The sequence below is a fragment of the Mustela putorius genome, unplaced genomic scaffold (assembly GCF_011764305.1).
Source record: "Mustela putorius furo isolate JIRA1106 unplaced genomic scaffold, ASM1176430v1.1 tig00000129_pilon_pilon_pilon, whole genome shotgun sequence".
In the NCBI taxonomy this organism is placed as follows: Eukaryota; Metazoa; Chordata; class Mammalia; order Carnivora; family Mustelidae; genus Mustela; species Mustela putorius.
The window spans coordinates 53,074,641-53,085,984 of record NW_025421290.1 but is presented as its reverse complement, the minus strand read 5'-3'; the positions used below and the strand labels follow the sequence as shown (position 1 = coordinate 53,085,984).

Below are 11,344 nucleotides of genomic sequence, written 5' to 3'. Positions count from 1 at the left end.
GAGAGATTTTTTAAATTTATATTTTATTTATTTTCAGCATAACAGTATTCATTATTTTTGCACCACACCCAGTGCTCCATGCAATCCGTGCCCTCTATAATACCCACCACCTGGTACCCTGACCTCCCACCCCCGGCCCCTTCAAAACCCTCAGATTGTTTTTCAGAGTCCATAGTCTCTCATGATTCACCTCCCCTTCCAATTTCCCCGAACTGCCTTCTCCTCTCTAACTCCCCTTGTCCTCCATGCTATTTGTTATGCTCCACAAATAAGTGAAGCCATATGATAATTGACTCTCTCTGCTTGACTTATTTCACTCAGCATAATCTCTTTGAGTCCCGTCCATGTTGCTACAAAAAGTGGGTATTCATCCTTTCTGAAGGAGGCATCATACCCCATAGTGTATATGGACCACATCTTCCTTATCCATTCATCCATTGAAGGGCATCTTGGTTCTTTCCACAGTTTGGCCACCGTGGCCATTGCTGCTATAAACAATGGGGTACAGATGGCCCTTCTTTTCACTACATCTGTATATTTGGGGTAAATACCCAGTAGTGCAATGGCAGGGTCATAGGGAAGCTCTATTTTTAATTTCTTGAGGAATCTCCAAACTGTTCTCCAAAGTGGCTGCACCAACTTTCTGAGCTTCTAACTCAACCTTCTCTGGTCCACTCTTGCTGCCTTTAGTTCTCTTCTCCACAGACAGCAGAAACCGTTCCTGAACAACAAGGGAGTTCTTCTCTTTTTGGAACAAAGAACTCCTGGGTCAAGAGGGTGTGTGGATGAGGCTGAAGCAAGTGGCTTCTGTCTGCTCTTTCATATCTTCCTCCAGATGGTGCTTCCAACTGCTACCTTCAGAGCTGTCAGTCATTAAAACCAGTGATTACTGATACAGACAGCAACACAACTGTATCCACAAGGATTGATTCTGGGGCAAAGAAGCCTTACAGACAAAGTACATAGAGTGAGATGATCCATTTATGAATTCTACAGAATTAAAGCCAGTATAAAGTGGCATGAGAAAGAACAATATTAACGTGGGGACAGGGTAAATAAGGGAAAGAGATGGAATTCCAGGTGGGAAATTCTGGAAATTTTAGGGAGAATTGATGCACTCACTGTCAATAAAGTTGACTGTGACACTTATGTTTGTCATATCACACACTCCATATGTGGGCTGTTGATCTTGTGTCGAATATACATGTCAAACTTATTATAGGTAATAACAAAGGTGATTCTAGAGGAACGCAGAGAAAGTGAAATGTTAAAGACATGAAAATACACCTACACGATGCTGATTTTCTCTGTATTTATGATAAAGTATAATATAAGCAAAATAAATCCATCCTCATTAGAGGAAGGGATCCACATTCCTCATAGCCTGATATTCTGTCCTGTAGATGATTCGGGGTGGGGGCAGCAGATCCTGTTTGGGGAGCACTGACCTAGGTCCTGGGGTCAATCTCACCCCGTATATGTTCATGGCCACCTTACAAACACAAGTATACACCCTGGAAAGTTACATAATAAAAAATATTTTTTTTCAAAATTGGTCATTAGCACTAAATTAAAGGTATTCACAACTGCGTGGGTCACTGCCTCTCTGTCAGAATACATCCCTAAGCTGAATATATAGCCAGACGACATGCAAATAGGGCCTTCCCTCTGCTGATTTAACCAGCACAGACAAGATCCTGCAGCTGGGAGAGGAGCCCCAGGCCCGGGATACCCAGGTGTTCACTCAGTGATCAGGACAGAATACAGACAACTCACCATGGAATTTGTGCTGGGCTGGGTTTTCCTTCTTGCTCTTTTAAAAGGTAATTTATGAAGAAAAAAAGAAATTGAGTATATGAGTGGATATGAGTGAGAGAAACACTGGATATGTGATAGTTTACTGACCAAGCTGTCTTCCATCTGCAGGTGTCCAGTGTGAGGTGCAGCTGGTGGAGTCTGGGGGAGACCTGGTGAAGCCTGGGGGTTCCCTGAGACTCTCCTGTGCAGCCTCTGGATTCACCTTCAGCAACTACTACATGGACTGGGTCCGCCAGGCTCCAGGGAAGGGGCTGCAGTGGGTCGCACGTATTAGCAATACTGGTAGTAGCACAAGCTACGCAGACTCTGTGAAGGGCCAATTCACCATCTCCAGAGACAACGGCAAGAACACACTTTATCTGCAGATGAACAGCCTGAGAGTCGAGGACACAGCCGTGTATTACTGTGCAGCAGACACAGTGAGGGGCCTTCAGTGTGAGCCAGGACAGAAACCTCCCTGTTGTCAAAGGATGTGCTGAGCTGCAGGGGCACTCAGGGCAGCAGAGAGCGCTCAGCATCCACAGCAGAGATCAGACCCAGGAGCAGGTGCAGTGGGGTAGGACTTCCTTTTGAGATCAGGGATTTCCTCTCCAGACTCTCAGTTGTCCACAAGGATATATTTTTTTTCTTCCATAGCTAATACCTCATGTTCTCCATACAGCCAACCACAAGAATATAACTTTGCCTCCACATAACTGAGATATCACCAGTCTCTGGGGAACTTCCCTTCATCAACCTCTTCTATGTCCCATTTTCGTTCTCCACAGAAGTACATGCTGCAGATTCCCATCGTCCTTAAGAAGCACCTGCACAGCCCAGGCTTTCTGCATGCTGCATGCCTGTTCTCTGCCTTCAGGGGGTACATACTGTCCCCACATGTTTATTAGCTTCCCCCAGGATGACTGCCCAAATCAGTTCTTGACCTTCTGGCTCCATTGTATCCTCTGGCTCATTATACATGTGGGTGGACACAGGTGATCAGGAACTGCCTCTCTGTAGGCACCACTCCATTTTCTGGATGGAAAAACAACCCACTTGTTATGAGGGCTCTCAGATTTCCCCAAGAAAGTGGTGGGATGACAACCCAGAGAGGGAAACCCATCCCTGTCCTGCTGGGTCCTGTTCTGGTGGGGAGAGTCCATGAAAGCATCTTTGGTGAATGTGTTTGAGATGTGTTTTTTGGCTTCCAAACAGGGAATCCATGTGAATCCTGAGATCCAGCTGGCAGGTCCCAGATCCTTGCCCACCCTGTGCTGTCCCTTGAATATCCATCAGAAACCAACCCCCAACCTCACTCTCTCCTTCTTCTGACTTCTTCCTCAATCTGTCCTGGACCATGAGCCCCATGGAGCTGGAGCCCTGTAACTCTTCCCAGATTTTCACTATGTGCAAGATGGAAAGAGGCTCAATAGTGAATGTCTACCATGATGGCAGAGCCCTAAATTGTGGCTGCAATTGAGATCTACGGCTCAAACCATGATCCAGAATTTAAATATTATATCAACTACTACAGGAGACAATATTGTCACTTCCTCTCATATCCTTGCTTTTGTCCCATCGACTGGCCAGGATTTCCCCTAGAGAATTCATAAATAACTTCTGGGAGGTTTACTCTCTTGATTTCCCATGAAACCAGTACTGAAAACTGCACATCAGAGAAGTCACAGGAATGGGGCCATCTGAGGGGGGTCGGCATGGAATCCATCTTCTGTGTCTGAGGTGAATCTGTGCCCTTGTAGCTGGAGCAGTGTCAGGCCCAGTCCTCACCTCAGCATGAAGCTCCTGGAGATGGCCGGTCCCAAGAAGAGGGAAACTCATTAGGGGTCTTCTGTCTATTGAAAGCTGTCCTGTGCGTATATCTCAGACATTTCAGGAATGTCTAAAAACAGCTCCTAATCTAATGTACCTGTCCCCTGTGACTCTCCTTGTGTTGGGTGCACGGGTACAGATGAACCCAGACAAGAAGACCCAGGTGCGCAGCACCGCACAAACTCTCTCACTTACCTGTGTCACCACAGAGTTCTCTTGAACATCCTGCTCAAGAATGTTTGGATCAACCAGGAAAGCAAAGAAGAAATTAAACAATTTCGGGAAACAAATGAGGATGAGGACACTTTGATCCAAAAACTATGGGATACAGCAAAGGCGGTCCTAAGGGGGAAATACATAGCCATCCAAGCCTCCCTCAAAAAAATAGAAAAATCCAGAATATACCAACTGTCTCTACACCTTAAAGAACTGGAGAATCAACAACAAATCAAACCAACTCCACACATAAGAAGGGAAATCATCAAGATTAGAGCTGAGATCAATGAGGTAGAAACCAGAGATACAGTAGAACGTATCAATGAAACTAGAAGCTGGGTTTTTGAAAGAATCAATAATATCAATAAAACATTGGCCACACTAATCCAAAAGAAAAGAGAGAAAGCCCAAATTCATAAAATTATGAATGAAAAGGGGGAGATCACAATGAACACTAAGGAAGTAGAAACAATCATCAGAAGTTATTACCAACAGTTATATGCCAATAAGTTTAGCAACCTAGATGAAATGGATGCATTCCTGGAAAACTATAAACAACCAAAATTCAACCAGGAAGAAATTGACAACCTGAATACACCGATATCTAATAACGAGATTAAAGCAGTGATCAAAAACCTCCCAAAAAACAAGAGCACAGGACCTGATGGATTCCCTGGGGAAATCTACCAAAACTTCAAAGAAGAAATAATACCTATTCTCCTGAAGCTGTTTCAAAAAACTGAAGCAGAAGGAAAACTTCCAGACTCTTTCTATGAAGCCAGCATTACCCTGATCCCCAAACCAGGCAAAGACCCTACCACAAAGGAGAATTTCAGACTAATATCACTGATGAATATGGATGCTAAGACTCTCAACAAGATCCTAGCCAACAGGATCCAACAGCACATTAAAAAGATTATCCACCATGATCAGGTGGGATTCATCCCTGGGCTACAAGGATGGTTCAACATTCGCAAATCAATCAATGTGATACAACAAATTAATAGGAGAAGAGAGAAGAACCACATGGTCCTCTCAATTGATGCAGAAAAAGCATTTGACAAAATCCAGCATCCGTTCCTGATTAAAACGCTTCACGAAGTATAGGGATAGAGGGAACATTCCTGAACCTCATCAAATCTATCTATGAAAGACCCACAGAAAATATCATCCTCAATGGGAAAAAGCTTGCAGCCTTCCCATTGAGATCAGGAACACGACAAGGATGCCCACTCTCACCACTCTTGTTCAACATAGTATTAGAAGTCCTAGCAACAGCAATCAGACAACAAAGAGAAATAAAAGGTATCCGAATTGGCAATGAAGAAGTCAAACTCTCTCTCTTCACAGATGACATGATTCATTATATGGAAAACACAAAAGACTCCACCCCCAAACTACTAGAACTCATACAGCAATTCAGTAACATGGCAGGATACAAAGTCTATGTACAGAAAACAGTGGCTTTCTTATAAACTAACAATGAAAGTACAAAAAGGGAAATTAGAGAATCGATTCCATTCACTACAGCACCAAGAACCATAAGATACCTGGGAATAAACCTAAAAAAAGAGGTAAAGGATCTGTACTTGAGGAACTACAGAACACTCATGAAAGAAATTGAAGAAGACACAAAAAGATGGAAGACCATTCCATGCTCTTGGATCGGAAGAATAAACACTGTTAAAATGTCTATACTGCCTAGAGCAATCTATACTTTTAATGCCATTCCGATCAAAATTCCACCAGTATTCTTCAAAGAGCTGGAGCAAATAATCCAAAAATTTGTATGGAATCAGAAGAGACCCCCAATCGCTAAGGAAATGTTGAAAACCAAATTAAAGCTGGGGGCATCACGTTACCTGATTTCAAGCTTGATTACAAAGCTGTGATCACCAAGACAGCATGGTACTGGCATAAAAACAGAGCCATAGACCAGTGGAACAGAGTAGAGAGCCCAGATATGGATCCTCAACTCTATGGTCAATTAATCTTCGACAAAACAGGAAAAAATATACAGTGGAAAAAAGACAGTCTCTTCAGTAAATGGTGCTGGGAAAACTGGACAGATATAAGTAGAAGAATGAAACTCGACCATTCTCTTACACCGTACACAAAGATAAACTCATAATGGATACAAGACTTCAAAGTGTGACAGGAATCCATCAGAATCCTAGAGCAGAACAAAGGCAGTAATCTCTTCGATATCAGCCACAGCAACTTCTCTCAAGATATGTCTCCAAAGGCAAAGGAAACAAAAGCAAAAATAAAGTTTTGGGACTTCATCAAAATCAAAAGCTTCTGCACAGCAAAGGAAACAGTCAAAAAAACAAAGAGGCAACCCACAGAATGGGAGAAGATATTTGCAAAGGAAAGTACAGACAAAAGGTTGATATCCAGGATCTATAATGAATTCCTCAAAGTCAACACACACAAAACAGGCAAACATATCAAAAAATGGGAAGAAGATATGAACAGACACTTCTCCCATCAAGACATACAAATGGCTATCAGATACATGAAAAAATGTACATCATCATTAGCCCTCAGGGAGATTCAACTTAAAACCACATTGAGATACCACCTTACACCAGTTAGAATGGCCAAAATTAACAAAACAGGAAACAACATGCATTGGAGAGGATGTGGAGAAAGGGGAACCCTCTTCCACTGTTGGTGGGAATGCAAGTTGGTGAAGCCTCTTTGGAGAACAGTGTGGAGATTCCTCAAGAAATTAAAAATAGAACTTCCCTATGACCCTGCCATTGCACTCCTGGGTATTTACCCCAAGGATACAGATGTCATGAAAAGAAGGGCCATCTGTACCCCAATGTTTATAGCAGCAATGGCCACGGTCGCCAAACTGTGGAAAGAACCCAGATGCCCTTCAACGGACGAATGGATACAGAAGATGTGGTCCATATACACTATGGAGTATTATGCCTCCATCAGAAAGGATGAATACGCAACTTTTGTAGCAACATGGACGGGACTGGAAGAGATGATGCTGAGTGAAATAAGTCAAGCAGAGAGAGTCAACTCTCATATGGTTTCACTTATGTGTGGAGCATAACAAATATCATGGAGGACAAGGGGTGTTAGAGAGGAGAAGGGAGTTGGGGTAAATTGGAAGGGGAGGTGAACCATGAGAGACTATGGACTCTGAAAAACAATCTGAGGGTTTTGAAGGGGTGGGGAGTGGGAGGTCAGGGTACCAGGTGGTGGGTATTACAGAGGGCATGGATTGCATGGAGCACTGGGTGTGGTGCAAAAATAATGAATACTGTTATGCTGAAAATAAATAAAAAATAAATTTTAAAAGTTTAAAAAAAGAAAGATAGTGAACAAGTGACTAAACCACATGGAGTCACCACACTCCAATTTCAAGCTAGATTACAAAGCTGTTTCATGAAAATGTTAGGGTCGAGAAGACCTCAACCCAGGGAGGCGGGGAGGAATGACACCAAGGCAGCTCTTTCTGCAACAGCAAGGGTTTTATTGTTCCAGCATGCTGGCGCTCTGCAGCATTCCTGAAAACCAGGCGGAGGCTGAGAGCCCCAATCCAAGGGAGTATGGGGTTTTTATGCATTTTTAGACAAAGGCTTGTCACAAAGCCATAATCACAGTGGCCTCTTTACATAGTTACAGTTCCTGGTAAGCTCTGCACAGTTTACATTTTTTAGCCATATCTTGTGCTCGCTTCGGCAGCACATAGACATTTTTTAGCCATATCTTATCGTCCAGGTGTAGCTGGGCGGCTGTGAAACTAGGACAAAACAGTTCTCTTCTTTGTTAACCATAAGCACAATTCAAAGACATCTCCTAAGCAGGGAACGTGCTCAGGATGCGGGGCAAGGGCAGGGAAGGTCATGTTCTTATGTTTCAAAGTTCTAGCCACAAGGCTAGTGAAGCAGTTACAAAAAGCAAGTTAAGCAAGTTAGCAGAAGCTTTACACAGTTAACTCTTTCAGCCCTGTATCCCTTCAAAAACAGTATGGTGCTGGCACAAAACCAGACACACAGGACAATGGAAAACAACAGAAAGGTTGGAAACTGATAGTCCTAGTACTTTTGCAAAGTTTATCCATTCATATATTGAAGGTATATTTAAATTTGGCTCTAATGGAACTCTTAACTCTGAATGGGAATTTATATTTTGATGTCCTGTTCCAACATTTTTAAACAATAAATGCATTTTTAAACATTTTATTTATTTATTTGACAGGCAGGGATAACAAGTTGTCAGAGAGGCAGGCAGAGAGAGGGGGGTCCTGAAGCAGACTCCCTGGCCCACCAGAAAGCCCGATGGGGGTGCTCAATGCCGGGAATCCGGGATCATGAACTGAGCCAAAGGCAGAGGCTTTAACCCACTGAGATGCCCAAGGGCCCGATAAATGCATTTTTTAAACAAACAAACAAACAAAAAAAGAATACTGCATATTTTCAAAGTGCCATCTAAACAAAGTGATCCACAAACAATGCAATCTTTGTTTTTAACTTGTAAAGAATTGAACCTGAGTCTGGAGCTAACTATATACTCAGAGAACATGCAAATAGGGTCTTCCCTCCACTGAATAAAACTGCCCAGCCCGGACCATGCAGCTGGAAGAGGAGCGCCAGTCCTAGGATTTCCAGGTGTTTACATTCACTGAGCAGGACAGAACACAGAGAACTCACCATGGAGTTTGTGCTGGGCTGGGTTTTCCTTGTTGCTCTTTTACAAGGTAATTTCTAGAGAACCAAAGAAATTGAGGATGTGAGTGGATATGAGAGAGAAACCATGGGTGTGTGACAGATTCCTGACTGGGATGTCTTGTGTCTGCAGGTGTCCAGTGTGAGGTGCAGCTGGTGGAGTCTGGGGGAGACCTGGTGAAGCCAGGGGGGTCCCTGAGACTCTCCTGTGCAGCCTCTGGATTCACCTTCAGCAGCTACGGCATGAGCTGGGTCCGCCAGGCTCCAGGGATGGGGCTGCAGTGGGTCGCAGTTTTTAGCAGTGATGGAAGTAGCACAAGATACGCAGACTCTGTGAAGGGCCGATTCACCATCTCCAGAGACAACAGCAAGAACACGCTGTATCTGCAGATGAACAGCCTGAGAGCCGTGGACACGGCCATGTATTACTGTGCAACAGACACAGTGAGGGGACTGCAGTGTGAGCCCAGACACAAACCTCAAACTACAAGGGTATCAGACCAGCAGAGGGTGCACACCACTCACCAATTCTGTCTTTAATCCCAGGCGCAGGTGCACATGGAGTCTATGGCTTATTTCCTGTCAGGGTCTGGGGTTTCCTCTCCATAGAGCCGTTTCACCAAGGGAGCCTCCTTGACATTATTCTGTGCTTACCTATTCACTCTCTGACTTAGAAACTTACTTGTAGCAGGAAGACAAATATACTAACATGCAAAAAAAATGTCAGTTATGTTAGTTTCCTCTTGTCATTAAATACCAATAAATTAAAAATATCCTGATGCAGGTCAACAAAACCTTTAAAAGAATCTCAGTGGCCCTCACTGTGGATCACAAAAACCTCCAGTGGAGCCAGAAGACCACACACACACACACACGTATAAAACCTCCACTGAAAAAATTAAATTAAATTTAAGAAAATAGTAGAAAACCGTTACCACCATCCTGTAATTTCTCTGCAGTAACGGTGGTCCTAAGACAGAAATACACAGCATACAGGAAGGCCTCAAGAAGGAAGAAAAATCTCAAATAAACAACCTAACATTACACCTAAAGATGCTAGAGAAATAGCAGTGGCTGAATCCTAAATAGAGCAGAAGGAAGGAAAGAGCAAGATTAGAGCAGAAAGAGATTATATAGAAACTAAGAAACACAGAACAGATCAAAGAAACCAGGGTCTGCATATGTTTTCTAATTCAATTAGCTGAGAAATAGTACATCATTGACTTTTGATATGATATTCAATGCTCCATCTGTTCAGTATGAAACTCTATACTCATCATGTCACGTGATACTTTGGGGAAAAAATCCTCAATACACCTGAGAATCCTCTACCTAAGTTTACAAATGAAACAGAAAGAGCCCAAGTAAATAACAAAGAAATCTATCTGGGCCAGTGTGTCATTCAAAGCCCTTATTTCCTTGGTGCATGAACAATGAATTCTGGAGCACTGAAAAGAAATTTTTTTAAAAAAAAACAAAACATGAAAAAAAGTCTATATTCTTTTTTAATGCTCACTTAGCCTGCATATAGTACATCATCAGTTTTGATGTAGTGTTCAAAGATTCATTTGTTGTGTGTAACACCCAGTGCTCATCGCATCACCTGCCCTCCTTAATCCCCATCACCTGCCTACCCCATCCCCCACCACCCTCACTTCTGCAATCCTTGTTTGTTTCCCAGATCCACAGTCTCTCATGGCTTGTCTCCTTCCCTGATTTTTACTTTTCAGAGTTCCAGCATACACTGTTTATGCACCACACCCAGTGCTGCATGCAGTACGCGTCCTCCTCAATACCCACCACCAGGCTCACACATCCCTCCACGCCCTCCACTCCCAAACCCTCAGTTTGTTTCTCACAGTCCACGGTCTCTCATGCTTCATCTCCCCCTCCGATTTGCCACAATTCAGTTTTCCCTTAATCTCCTAATATCTTCTGTGTCATTTCTTATGCTCCACAAGTAAGTAAACCCGTATGATAATTGACTTCCTCTCTGGTCCTCCTCATTACCCCTTATGTTCCACATAGAGGTGAAACCATAGGATAATTATCTTTCTCTGCTTGACTTATTCTACTTGACATAACACCCTCCAGTTTCATCCAAATCGATGAAATGGTAGGTACTCATCCTGTCGGATGGCTGAGTAATATTCCATTGTACATATGGACCACATCTTCTTTATCCATTCATATGTGGAAGGACATCTCACCTCCTTCCACAGATTCACTATAGTGGACATTATTCCTATGAACATTGGGGTGCATGTGCGCCTTTTTTCACTACATCTGTATTTTGGGGGTAAATACCCAGTAGAACAATTGCTGAGTCATAGGGTAGTTCTATTTTTAACTTTTGTGGGATCTAGACACTGCTGTCCAAGGTGGCTGTATCAACGTGCATTCCCAACTACAGCGTAAGAGAGTTCCCCTTTCTCCACATCCTCTCCAACATTTGTTGTTCTCTGTCTTGTTAATTTTAGTCTTTCTAACTCATGAAAGGTGATATCTCATTGTGGTTTTCACTTATATTTCCGTGGTAACAAGAGATGTGGAACATTTTTTCATGTGTCTGTTGGACACATGTATGTCTCTCTGGAGAAGGGTCTATTCATGTCTTCTGCCCATTTTTTGACTGGATAATTTGTTTTTGGGGTGTTCATTCTAGTAAGTTTTTTATAGATCCTGGATATCAACCCTTTTTCTGTAGTGTCATTTGCAAATATCTTCTCCCATTCCATACGTTGCCTTTTAGTTTTGTTGACCGTTTCCTTTGCATCGCAGAAGATTTTTATTTTGGTGAAGTCCAAAAG

At 42.9% G+C, this 11,344-nt stretch overlaps 1 pseudogene; it reads left to right on the top strand.

The window, feature by feature from the left end:
• The first annotated feature begins 8,439 nt into the window (after positions 1 to 8,439).
• LOC123390500 lies at positions 8,440 to 9,013 on the top strand (annotated as a pseudogene).
• Positions 9,014 to 11,344: the final 2,331 nt, after the last annotated feature.